Source organism: Macadamia integrifolia, chromosome 14 (genome assembly GCF_013358625.1).
Source record: "Macadamia integrifolia cultivar HAES 741 chromosome 14, SCU_Mint_v3, whole genome shotgun sequence".
In the NCBI taxonomy this organism is placed as follows: domain Eukaryota; kingdom Viridiplantae; phylum Streptophyta; class Magnoliopsida; order Proteales; family Proteaceae; genus Macadamia; species Macadamia integrifolia.
This window is the reverse complement of record NC_056570.1, coordinates 7813513-7827466: the sequence shown is the minus strand read 5'-3', so window position 1 is coordinate 7827466 and position 13954 is coordinate 7813513. Positions and strand designations below refer to the sequence as shown.

At 37.0% G+C, this 13954-nt stretch overlaps 1 pseudogene; it reads right to left on the bottom strand.

Moving 5' to 3' along the window:
- Window positions 1-2582: 2582 nt before the first annotated feature.
- On the bottom strand, window positions 2583-11544 carry LOC122061818 (annotated as a pseudogene).
- Window positions 11545-13954: the final 2410 nt, after the last annotated feature.

Sequence of the window (13954 nt, the reverse complement as noted above, 5' to 3'; positions counted from 1 at the left end):
CAACCGTTTATCTATATATATATATATATATATATATGTAATTAAATGTAAACTCTTTTCTAAATTGTTAATGATTTAATAAATATATTAAATTTTCTTAAATCTGAGAAAATTAAAGACTATTTAAGGTTCGTTTAAGGCTTTATTGGTGCATTAGTCCATTTAAGGCCCTGATTATAACTCGATTGGGAGAAGCCCGCTTAGAGGCCTGGAACCCGACTGAGCCTAACATGAGGCTGACCAAGATCAACTCATTCCTTAAATAGGCAAATCACGGTGCAAGGATACATGCCCGGCTAGGATTGACTGAGATCGGTCTAGCTTGGCCCAACCAATTGACACTCTTACTTCCAGGTGCATTCTTATTGGCCCATGCTAGCGTAGGCCCTACACTCCTAGATAGAAATCATTTAACTAGAATGTATTTTAGGTAAGGGTGTTAATCGGATCAGTTTCGGTGTATATAGTACGGTTCGGTTCACATTTATTTGATTGAAACTAAAACCGAACCATTTATTATACTATTGCACTTTCTGAAATCAAAACTGTTTAGTAAATGGTTTCGGTTTCATGGTTTTTAAACGGTGTTGATTTCATAGTTTTAAACATTTTTTTACCGTAGTTTGATCCATATGGTTTCTAAACGGTTGGCAATCGGTTTGCTAATTTATTCGCATGCTTACTGAAATTTGCTTTTGTTAATAAACACTTCAATCTTGTATTAAATTAAATAAGGCATTGAACAAGCAATGATTTAACTACATAATTACATAATAGTAGTAAATTATTGAACAGACTGTTGGATAGCCTCTATGCTCTTAGATTCTTCCCTAAATTAATCCCATCCTGTTTTATTAAAACAACTATACAATTAAGTAAGAAAAAAAAAATACTACATGGAGAAAGTGAAATACAAACAAAACTACTAATGAACACAACATATCGTTAGTGTTCTAAAATTAAAAAGCATGAGGCACTGAAAACACATTAGTTAACCTCATACTCTATTAAATTGTTATACGGGATAACACAGGTTGATTTTGACGGTGTAAACGGTTCGGTTTTCACGGTGTTAATTCGATTTAAATTCAACGGTTTAAATGGTTAAAACCAAATCGACCCGTTTAACTAATCGATTTTAAACTTAAAACTAGAACTGAATCATTTACTAAACGATTTTACTATTTTGATGTAAACAGTTCGATTCTATTTTGATGAACGGTTTCAGTTTCAAATTCACATCCTTAATTTCAGAGAATATTTAAAAAGGGTATAAAGAAATCTAACGCTACGATAGTAAACCTCGAGTCTTGAGGCTGGAGACGTGAGAGAATTTTCAGTTCCGCTCGCTTTGTCCGCTTACCCACCTCTGCAATCCATCCCCCCGGGGGCTCTCTCTCTGGAAAACATCGTCCGTGGAGAGCAACAGTTGCGGAGACCGGCAGAGAGCCCTTGGGCTCTCAACACGTGGCTCAGCGCGACCCAACGACTATGAGCGCTTTCCATTGTTGGATCTTCATTTTCTGGGTTTTGGGTCTAAACTCAGGTCTCCCTCCCCTTTCAAACCCACTCTTCTAAGGATCGCATGAAACCCTCACTGCTCGATGATTTCTTCCTCCTCCCACTTCTTTCTTCCTGCTCTGTTCTATCTTCGATCCTCTCTCTTCTTTTCTCTTTCTCATTTATCCCTCTCAGTTCATCTCCCATCAGTGGCAAATAAATCTAGCTCGATTGATCTATTTCTTCCCAAAATCAGTCAAATATAGATCCCAAATTTTCCATTCAGGCTATACAGAGAACACACAATAACCAACTTCGTTCATTACTAAGGGCCCTCATGCTGCAAGTAGCCCCCTGAACAAACCCGGTAGATTCTTGAAAAGAATTTAGTTTCTCTTTGCATTTTCATCCATTTTTGCATTATTAGTCCACTCCTACTCGATCTAAGATCAGTAATTTTTTTTTTTATGAGTAGCACAGAAAATGCCACTGGTGTGTTTGATAGTCTAATCTGTAAACAAATGGCTTGGGAGCATCATCATTGAGGAATGAGTTTAACAACAGGGTAGTCCATTCAACAACTAAACCCAGTATTCGATATGAATGAATATTCAAGTTTCAGCAAAATTGTAACCAAAGGGGCTCATTTTTTATTAGTAACCATCAAGCATCAACGACAGATGAATTTCAAGTTTACAACTTGTCTCAAAGAAAATTAAACTCCTTATCAAAATTGATATCATAAAAAAGGGTGATACTAGATCTATAATTCTTCTTCAGAGTTGCACGAATCAAGAGATGTTGAAAATCCAAAGAGTCGTTCCTAAAGAGAAAGGATTAGTCCAAAGAGTCTTTCCTAAAGAGAAAGGAATAGACCCCAAGAGACCCAAATGGAGTTTTGCTTGGAAGCAAGCTTCCAAATGAGATAAGAATGCCCGCAGAGTTAACCTCATGAATTCTTCCCAACCCAATCACCCTCCTTGGGGAGGCAGATAAAGGTCTAGCAGATGGGGTGGAGAAATCTGGAAAATATAATTCTTTCTAAAGGAAGGTGCAGATGCGAGATTCCACAGTCTTGATGATAGACAAAAGGAGTCTCAAGACAGCAAACCAATAGATTTAATAAGATCGAATGACTGATCTGATAAGCTACTGACGACCAATGTAGGAGAGAAGCTTTCCCTAACAGTTTACAGATGTTATCCAGTCTAATTTCTATACAAGATACATACAGGGTTATGGAGCTAACTTCATTTATTCAAGACTCCACTTTTGGATAATGATGCTCTCATCTAATTTAAAATATATCTGTACATGAAAGCTTCAGCTTCGCCTTTGCTTTGTTGATTAGTTTTCTTTTCTTACCTTCTCAAAACTGAGCTCCAAACATATTTCGATGCTTGCCCCAACTTGTCAGATCTTCAATGCAGCAAAGCAAAGAGGACATTTCATTCACTTGCCTGATCCTTTTCTTTTTTAATCACCACACTGTAACAGAATCTGGAAATGGAAGTGATGGGCTAATTTCTTAATCAACTTCAAACCATCAAGAGTCGCATGATCTGATCTCTTTCAAATGACAACGAAGAGCACCATCATATATCATCTTCACAAAATTACAGAGATATCCCTAAAGGAAAAGAGGAGAATATCAATGTTAACGATCAAGGGTCAGATCTTCCAGCTGTAAAGGATGATAGAAGCCCAGCAGCTTGGACAGGTAGAATATCTCCAAATGTTAACATGGCAGCAGCTGATCTGTCCTTCAGCCTGCCAACTTGCCCATCAGCAAGCATGAACCCAGTTTGAACGTGCTCTCCAAATCTAGAACCAACCTGCATTACAAGTAATATTACTGATTGGACCCTAAAAAGTTCAACAAGAAAATGGTTCCTTGAACTTAGAAAATGGGAAAATATAGAACATTGTCTGTAGTGACAAATATGCAAAAGGTTATACTAATCGTCACAGCTCAAAATATTTGTGATGATAAAACAAAATAAGTTATTTTCTATCTATTGGTGGATTTGTTTAATGGCTTTACAATAGCTTCATTGAAAGAACGCTGCTCAATATTGTTGTGTATGCCCAAACACATGGGGAAGTGGAGCTGGGGCATGGGCATCTTTTCACATCATGATTTCAATTCCCTAAAATTTATTATGTTCTATTATTTACTAGCTTGAGTAGTGATATTTGTTGCAATAAACATCAAATAAGTGAATGAATTTGTCTCCAAGTCATTGTCCCAAGGTTTCTAACTATATTCATAAGTTAGCATTGATTTCAGAAGAAAATATTATGCACTTGCTTATTAATACTTTGTCTCTGTGAAGGGTGTATGCTTCCTTTTGTTAAGGATTTTCTTAGGCTCTTAGCAGCTTTGTGTGGTATATCTTGGCGCCTATTTTGGGGTATCCTTTATTGAATAACATTCTTCAAAACAAAATCATTCCTACTGAGAAAGTCCCAACTCCTAGGAAGCAAAAAGAAAAAAGGTACTCTACCCCAAAAGCAGGACTTGAAGACTGAAAATTGGGGTTTCCACCAGAAGGAGAGTAAATACAGCATTCCCATCTGATAAGCTGTGGATCAGCTGCATGTCATAAACCAGGTACCAACTCAATCCAACAAGCACCGCTCTGATTTCTTGAATTTTATTTAATATTATCAGACAAATGAGGTTAGAACAAAATGAAAATGTGATTGTTTTTCTGTATGCTTCAGGTTGTGGTTGTGTTTGTCCTTTCATAGGATATGTATTGGGTCTTGTGTGTATGCGTGAATAAAAAAGAATTTCTGAGGTGAGAAATTGACCCTTCTTGCCAAACAGCAGAGGTTTACAAGGCTGAATAAAATTTGCACTTTAACTAAAAGAAGGAAAAACATCCCAGAGGATGAAACCCTTTTGGGTTTCCAACTCAGTTGATATGTATAAAAATTGACCATGAATCCAACAAGCCTGTTGTCCTTAAACAGGTTACAAAGCCTAGAATTACCATATCCTCATTTAACGATAAGCCAGAAGTTTAAAGATATTAGATCATTTCAACTACCCAATAATGCAATTTCCAAACTCTCTGAACTCAAAATATTATTAGAAAAGGGTTGGAGGGGGCAAATAAATTTCTCCCATAGATATTAACAGCATTTTCTCTCCATGAGCAGGGCTGATTTGGCCATTCTGATCATTGGACATGTAGGTTAGGTAGGCTCTGGATTGGTCATGTATCAATTTTCGTAGCACATCTCAACATATGGTTCACTTTATGGTGAGCCATATCCAACTGATTTCAAAATTATGGATTTGTTCAACCATCACAAAGCTTTATTTCTCCATGTAGCATTAACTTCTGGCAAAAAACCTAAACCATGAGTATACAATGTGGACAAGTATTTTGAAGACATTTTGGTACCAAGGCATATTAGAAGAGGCTATCTCCATGGCCAAGGAGAGAATCCACACACACACACACACACACACACACACACACACACAAAGATAACGTACTGACAGAAAAAATAAAAATAAAAAAAGTAGGGCCTTTACCTGCATGAAAGATTTCAAAAATGGTGCAGCAACCCCAAAACTTGAGTTACCATCAAAATCAAGCTTTGGAGAGAGTTCCTCATTCGAAATTGTCTTCCAAGAGCTTTGGGAAGAATAATCATCTGAGGCCATTGCAAGAGATGATTTAGATGTCCCTCTTGACAACAGGGCTGGTGCGCTGAACAACCATCATGAGGAAAATGGACAATTAGAAACCATTGAGCAGCATGAACATACATGAGTGCATGCTTATTCGGTATTTTCCCTTCAGGAGGTGAACTTCCATTTAATTGTTTAGACATCTTGGATGATATGTATGGAGTTTTTTTATATTTTGGACATGTTTTTTTTTATTATGGTGTATTAATTTTTTATTTGGAATTTACATTGGATGCTATATTTTGGATGATATATGCATGAATGTTTGATGTTGTTGTAGTTTAGAACATTAGATGCAGGTATACAGGTAATAATCTCTCAAATTACATGAGTATATTGCCCTTTTTTTTGGTTTCGTTTTTTTGAAAATTACACATTTATTAAGTTTGTCTCGAATTCTAGACCCGTTTTGAAGATTGACCAGCTCCGACATATTTTGGTGGCGACCCAGATGGGAAGGTTTCTGAGATCTGTGATGGAAGCAGAGGTGTTGGGCCCAGCACTGATCTCATATGGGGGTGTGGGGGCTACCCCCAGCGGTATGGTTCGACTGGATAGACCGTGACCCGATGGGTTGACCCGGGACTAGGAGTATATAATGTACTGTTGTCTTGTTGAGAAAGACATTATATTTTGGGTGTAATCTCTCTTATGCATAGTGAAACATCTTCTTCTTCCCCTGAGGACGTGGCACACCACACCGGTGTGTGAACCTCATTAAATCTCTATGTTGTGCGGATCTATTGTCTATTTATTTTTGTATTTCTTGGTGTTTGCCCTAACAAACACATTTAATACTCATACCATTCGTTTCCGTCCATTTGCCGTTCACTGTTTTCCTGACCATTTTTTTGACATCGTTTTTATCTGTTCAAAATCTGTACCATACGTCTCTATTATTTTGCCGTTCCCATTTTTGCTAACAATAGTAAAGACATAATAATCGAAAGATAGAATCTTCATTGTATCTGAATCTTCAAGACAGTAATGCTTAACCAATAAGCATCAAGCCAACCAAAATGACTGAACAAATGATTATCAAAAATAAGTAATATCAGGAGATTTCAAGAAATTCCAACAGAAAATTATAATAGAAGAAAATATGAAAGCAGGTGCAGTTTCCATCGTAAAAAGTGAAGAAAATATCATATGGGAAATGAAATGATTAGAAGGTATAGGAAACAGAAAAGAAGGGCAGCCAATGCTTTAAATTTTAGATAAGAAGCAGGAACGACTTCCAGTCTGGAGGAGCAAAGAATCACCAACCAATATCATCAAACATCGAGCGGGCAAGAACCAAGCATTGCATTTCATCAGCTTGAGAGCTTAACTTGATTTCTTGCAAGATTCACCACAAGGACAGAATTTTGGCACTCAATTAAGGGCAAAGAAGAACTTGGTAGATGATATTTAAAAACAGCATATATCTAAGAGAAAATGCAATAACAAAGTGTAATTGTACAATTCTATCTCAAAGAAATAAGAATATTCACCTGATTGGAAGGTACTTGAAGTGTGGAAGTGTGGAACTGTGGAAAATCTCATTATGTTTGTTTCTGCAGAGGACGACTTCCGCAGTGCACCGGAATACACCTGATTAAGTTGCACAAAGACCCAAAAAGAACAGAATGTCTCAGGTAAGACCGCTTCACATTCTCCCAAAGGTATGGCTCATACCTCCAGCATGTCCAGATCAGAAACTAAGGATGTACATAATGAGGTGACTAATTTCTCACCACTCAAAGTTTAGAACAGTGATAAATAGAGACAACAAGGGGGGGAAAGTTCAGTCTTCCTATCCTCAAGCACACATCCATTGGGAGATGGGTCGATCATGCTAAATTGATCAGATTAGAATGGCCTTAAACATAAATATTCTCACGGATAGATCAGAATCAACCCAGTACGACAGACAAGATAGTGGAACCAATCCAATCAAAGGAACTTATCAAAAATGTCAATGTGATGGTAAAACAACAGTTAACCAATAGGATCTGTGGTAAATGTATACAAGGCCAGGACTAACTACTTCTCATCCACTGATCCAGACTTAGTTTTACACTCTCCAAAATAAATTCACCATAGATTATCACCTTTTTTGTTTTGTTAGGGGGGGGGGGGGAGGATAAGTAACAATTTTTTAAATTTCTTAAAAGAGATTCTACCTCTACTGCATAATGGAGGAGGAGAAGAAGATGTACTAAAAGGACCAAATATGTTATATTTAAAAAACTCACGTGAGCCAGTCTATTGAATCCAGCATTTGAAAGAGATGATTAATCAAGCCCATGGCACGTTCTCTAATTATGGAGTTAGGCTGGTTTGCTTTCATCTTCCCTCTGAAAGATACCTTTGACTTCAAAGTTTTTGACTCCTCATTCATGTTGAGATCACCCCCAGATAAAATATCAGCAGTAAATCTCAAGTCCAACAACATCTGCAGAACTCCTTTCTCTGACACCTGAGGTTTATGAGACTCTAAAGTTGAAAGAAAGTCCTTATACATATCAACCACCTACAAAATCACATCACAGAAAATTTATACAGAGAGAAAATGAATCACCTGGACATGTTCTTAAGTCACAGCTATCATACATATCCACTATCAAGAGAAATAATGTTTAGCTAACAGGAAAAGAAAAAAAAACTAATACAAGAAGAATGTGGAGATAGATATAGTTCTATACCAAAATTGTGTGCAGATGTAATGACTTTTGAGTGCTATATTGGCCATCTTTAGAGATAAGAAGAGATGTTTACCTTTTCCTGAAGTCTCAAAGAAAATTTTTGAAGTATAAATTTGTCAACAACATGACCTCCAACTCGATGAATTTCTTTGCAAGCTTGGAAAAGGAAAGAGGCAATGTAGAGAGATGGCATGGAAGGAAGTGCTATTTTCATCTCCGGCTGGTCCTCATTAGCCTGCTCTTGCTTTACCACAATTTCTTCCCAGCCCTGCAGAAAAATTTACAAGACAACTGAAATAAATGGTCTTATGGAGAAATATAGAAATATAAATTGTGAACATAAAGAAAAATCACTAGACCATGTAGATACTGTCCCATGATTACATCACACAGGTGCATTCCAATTTAAGAGACACCACTTGGCCTTTTCACAAGGATATCAAGACGGTTGATTTTCTTCTCCTTCCACAGACCTTGGATGTTCGGAAGTGAACTGTTACTGATTTTTTATTTTTTTTTTATAAAAAGCGTTTGATTCTCCATCAAATTAAAACAATTCTTCGACGATGCCAATCGAATGGTGATGATTCTCCCATTCTACATAACTTGAGCTCGAGTTTTTCAAACAAAGGGGGTTGATGCATTTAAGATTATCCAATTTGGCCAAGTCGGCCTTGAAAGACTTTATTTTGGCCCATGGTTTGGTTTTATGGACCTTGGGCTCCTTATTTTTAGATTTGTTGATATAATGGGCCTCTTTTATAAGCTCATATTTGGGGTCTTACTTCTATACATGGGACTAAGTATATAGGTAATATCGTGGGGTCCCATGAGTTGTGAAGTAAGTTTAATATAGAAAAATCCCTTTTTAGTTAAGTATTCGATATACATTGGAAAATTAGAGAGTTTTTCAAGCAGAACGAGATGAAAGGCAGTCAGATGCTTTTTGACACATAAATATATGCCATAACAGATAAGTAGGAGATTAGATTGCATAACGAGTTACGACTACGCAATGTGAAGATGATAGTGCAAGCTTGAGGGCAGTCACATTGCACAAAATGTTGAAGGTTAGGACTTGGGACCAACTCCAGTCCACCCTTCCCAAGACTTTGCGGAAGTTTAACTAGCAGCACTTGGCCCTTTACTAAACTAGTAATGTAAACACGGCAATTAACCTAACAGAAATCATGTCATGTGCCTAATTACTTTAATTAAACCCAATGTAGAACATAATGGGTTCAACTATAGCAGAGAAAACAGATCTTTCTGCAAAAGTCAAGAACCAACATCCATATGGTCGTTTTTACTCAATTTACTTAACCTCATCCATGGTTAATGAATGAATTCATAACAAGCAAAAGAAGGTAAAAGCAAGAAGTAAAGAAGGAAACAAAATTGTTAAGGAAACTTTACGAACAGAAAAGTAAAGGGTTTAGAGCAAAAGCCACATACTCTGAAGGATGTTGCCAATAATGCATCATCTCTTTTAAGATCCCTGGACAGAATAACTGATAGCTAATTGGATAACCAATTTATCCACAAGCAGTGAGCTCTAATGCAAAGATCTCGTGAAACCCTGCTAAGTTCTTCAAGTCCTGGACTGTTGTTACCATTCACTCCAAACAAGGCCAAAGCAGCCAATCAAGTTTGTCTACTAGGGTTGTCAAGAATTTGTATTCTACTGTTGTCACACACTGGGGAATCATGGGACAAACTGGTGGCCTCAGCATTGATGGTTACTTTTCAAATGCCTTAGCTGTAGTATCCTTCATCCATAACCTTGGAGAAACCAATATTAATGGTATGAGATTTGAGTGATTTTGCAACGCAAATAAGAGTCGACCAATGAACAGAGATCTCTGAACAACTATGGCTGGAGGCTCAATGTCCTTCCCCTTTCTTTGTCCAGAGCAGTAGATAAGTATTCAAGCTCATTTTCAAGTCCCCTAAGTATGGTTAATAAACTTTCATAACACTTGTTTTGTAGATATGGTGCTAGTTTCTTCAATCTCAAAGATGACTTCGGAGATTCTAAGAAGCACAGCAGGTCTTCCAGAACACTCTGGCATACATTGTCAATGGTATCTCTAATTCGGCTGACTTCAGGTCCAAAATAGGCATTTAAATAACTTTGGAAATTATACTCTTCCTTTGCGGCCTTGAGGCCAGATCCTAGGCCCATCATTTTAACATTAGGCTCTGAGAACCAAACCCCATCACCTGTGGAAGGTCTGGTCATGTATGCCTGGAAATCAATCTGGTCTCCATTAATTGCCACAACCTCCCGAATAGAATCACTCACATTGACAACTCTGCTCAAATCCTCAAAGCCCAAATCAACAATCCTTTCCATCCTCCTAACAAAAGCATCCTCGAAAATCCCATCCCAGAGGTCCTCATCACTTTCGAATAGAAGCTCTCGGATCCTGTTCCAAGGCAACTCAATCTCAGAACAAAAACACTCCTGAGCCATTCTAGACTCCCCACCAATGCTTCCCGACCATCCAAAATCTCTCGGATTTGCTTCTCAGTCGATGCAAGCTCTTTGCCTCACACAATTACATCAATCAAATACCTACCGTATCTTACTAACAATCTCTTCACCACAGTTCTTTAACCAACTTGAACAAGTTTCAGCAATGAATTCCCGATCAAGCATAACCATAACAGACTCTAATCGCTCCCTGAATTGTTTCCATAACTTAACCTCATCCTCAGGGTTTGGGATTCTCCCGAACAGTTGGGAACTCGGAGGGGAACTCAATATAGTTTTGTAAGAGTGAGGCATGTCATTCAAGACCTGGAGAAACAATTCTCCTACTTGTCCTAGACTAAGCTGAATTATCTTCAATACATCACAAAAAACAGAAACAACAGAAACCGTAATTGCAAGCTCCAGATCCGCATGCACCTAGTTTCTGCGATGTCCAAAACCTCTTTGAATCCAAGAACAACCTCAAAACATGCTTGGGATCCAGCTCATCAACGACGGAAATGGCAGCCAAAGCGTCCACATATGATGCAATGCCAAGCCCCCGATCCATTAGTATTTCCCGACTCCTCTGCGAAATCTGCCCCTTGAAGCTCCCAACAATCTGCCACTGGTGTTGAAGCAGAGGAAAATTGGACAGGAAATCCTTGTCCGCACGGCGATTCACCAACAGTTCGTGAACCTCTCTAGCCCTGATATACCTATTTGCTGCCTCCAAAAACATTGACTCGTCAAGGCAACCCCAGATGTTCTCCGGCGTACCGATGAGGTTCTTCACACGACTAGCGATCCCGTAAAATCCGAAGCCTCAAAGGATCAGGTGTCAATTTGGGAGCGGATTCCTTTATCGATTATTGTAATATTGGCGGAGGTAGACTCGCAGGAGGATTTCATTTGGACAATGGAGTGGGCAGAGTCGATGAGATCGCGATATCTATTGCCGACGAGTTGTCGAAGCTCTTCTTTCTTTTCTTCGATCTCTTTCTTCGCATCCTTCTCCACATTGCAGATTTCGGAAGAGAGATTCGACATCTTTGAAGCCGGCAACTGCTATATCTTCCCTGGACCTCGAAGAAACTCTCAAGGCGGATTCACGAATTCTTGAACTGTGTACCGTTTCTATTTGGTTAGTTACGAGCTGTGGTTATTGCTTGGTTGGAAGCTAAAACAACTAGACTAGTGGAACACTAGCGGTGAATTTTTCACTGGAATTAAGTGTCGGTATTGAATCAGCATATCATCCGATACATATCAGCATTATCGGAGATTGATATCCATACGGATCATAGATAGTAAATTCGCATATAATTTTCGGATTTTTTCTGTATTTGAACGTTTCAATCAAAAAGTTATAATTTGACTTATCAATCCAAAAAATCCATATTATACGCGTATTCTATAGGTACATATATTATATGCATATAACACGTTTTATTCTTATTAATAAGCTTAGTTTGGGGAAGAAAAAAAACCTCAATCCCAAAAATCAAAACGATACTTCTTCCTTTTCTGTAGGTTTCTTGATTTTGAGAACCTCTCTCTTATTTATTATCTTATACTCTTTATTTAACTTCATTTCAAGTTTTTATTTATTATCTTATACTCTTTATTTAACTTCATTTCAAGTTTACAATGTAGATGACATGCGTCTCTATTTCTTATTTTATTAATTCCAACCCCTCTTTCCATGTTGCTGCTTCCTCTCTCTTATTTATTATCTTATACTCTTTATTTAACTTCATTTCAAGTTTACAATGTAGATGACATGCGTCTCTATTTCTTATTTTATTAATTCCAACCCCTCTTTCCATGTTGCTGCTTCCTCTCTCTTATTTATTATCTTATACTCTTTATTTAACTTCATTTCAAGTTTACCTTATCTGTCCACCCTCTTGTTCCTATCCATTAGTCTATTAAGTCTACTTCATTATAATTTTATCATCCAATTCAAAATCTTACCTTAATTACGAATCTATCGTTAGTTATTATGATTGAATTATTGAATACCTAAATCACTAAATAGACCTATACACGATTTGATTCTAGTTTTAAAATATGGATCCGCATCAGTAGGGGTTGCTGTGAATTTTCTTGTTTGATAAGCTAATATCAATGATGATATTTTAATTTGTTAAATGATTATCCACATACTATTATTATTATTATTTTGACAATATATGCTATTATCTACCATAACAGAAAATTGTTGATAGGTCACCTATCAACATTGGTTATGATAGACATGATTAAACTTAATAAATATTAGATGTAAAAAAAGAAATAATCCCCAATTGGGAAACTAGATTGGATTTAGGTGTGTATGAGAGCATGAAATATTAGAATTTAGTTGTAAACAACCACTTTTAGTTCATTCTTAATACCAATATAAACCCGTATTTTTACTCTCGTACTCTTGCAAGGCAATCGTATTAAACATGTATCGTATCATTACCGTGCGCGATTTATTGCGCTGGCTTTCTAAAAAATATTATTTCCGTATGGCCCGTTTAATTGTCGTACATATTCGTTCCTATATTATTACCGTTCCCGAACTTACTAACTATGATATGGATCAATGGTGTCAATATCTATTGAGGGTCTAAAAATTTAGTGATTATTGTCTGTTGCGGGTGCGACAGTGCAGCAAGCATCTGACTGTCGAGACGATATCGGCCCACATTCCGATATCGTTCCGGCCATCGGATGCTCGTTGCTCCCACGGCCATCAGATGCTCGTCTAATCCATCATTTGTTTATCTCATGTGATTTCCCTTCAAGAATTTTGGGTTGTGAGTCCTATAAGATTGTGACTTCAAAGTATAGCTATTACATCTTTTGAATATCTAGTTAAAAAGATTCATTAGCTAACTTTGCATATGAATCTACTATAGATTTAGTTTTTCATGATGATAAATCTTTCTCAATTGATATTAATTGCATTATTTGGCAAGATAAAACGGTTTTACCAACCTTTAGAATGTAATTTTTCCTCTTATTGATGTTTTTCATATGGATTTTGTGAGTTATAGAATGATTTGTATCTCATGGGCTGGGTCAGGCAGATTTTGTTCCCCCTATTTTTATTATTTTGTTCTCTTTGTTTAATAAAATTATAGAGGCTTCCCCGAGTCCTAAATACCATTTGGGTTTCGGAACTTAAATGGTGCTTTAGTGTATTTTCTATCATTATTTAATTTTTATGGGGTCCTAGAAATTAGATTATTGCTAAACGTATTATACCTAATGTTGTGTTTGTGAATCTATGGATTTCAGATTTGAATATTTCAGCTAACCCTGTTATTGATAACTGTCTTATCTACTGTTTATGGATTTCAGATTTCTATTAGATCCATATAACTGATTCCATTAAATTGGGATAAGGCTGATTTTTTTTTTTGTTGTTGTTGTCGTCGTTGCCGTGGTCTTATCTTCTTGAGATGACCCATACTACATTTTTGGAAGACAATCAACTTCTCCATTTTTGAACTATCACATTTTAGTTTGCACCCATGCTACTAACCATTTTAAAAGAGATTTAGAATGGACCTTCGTTATCTTTCTTCA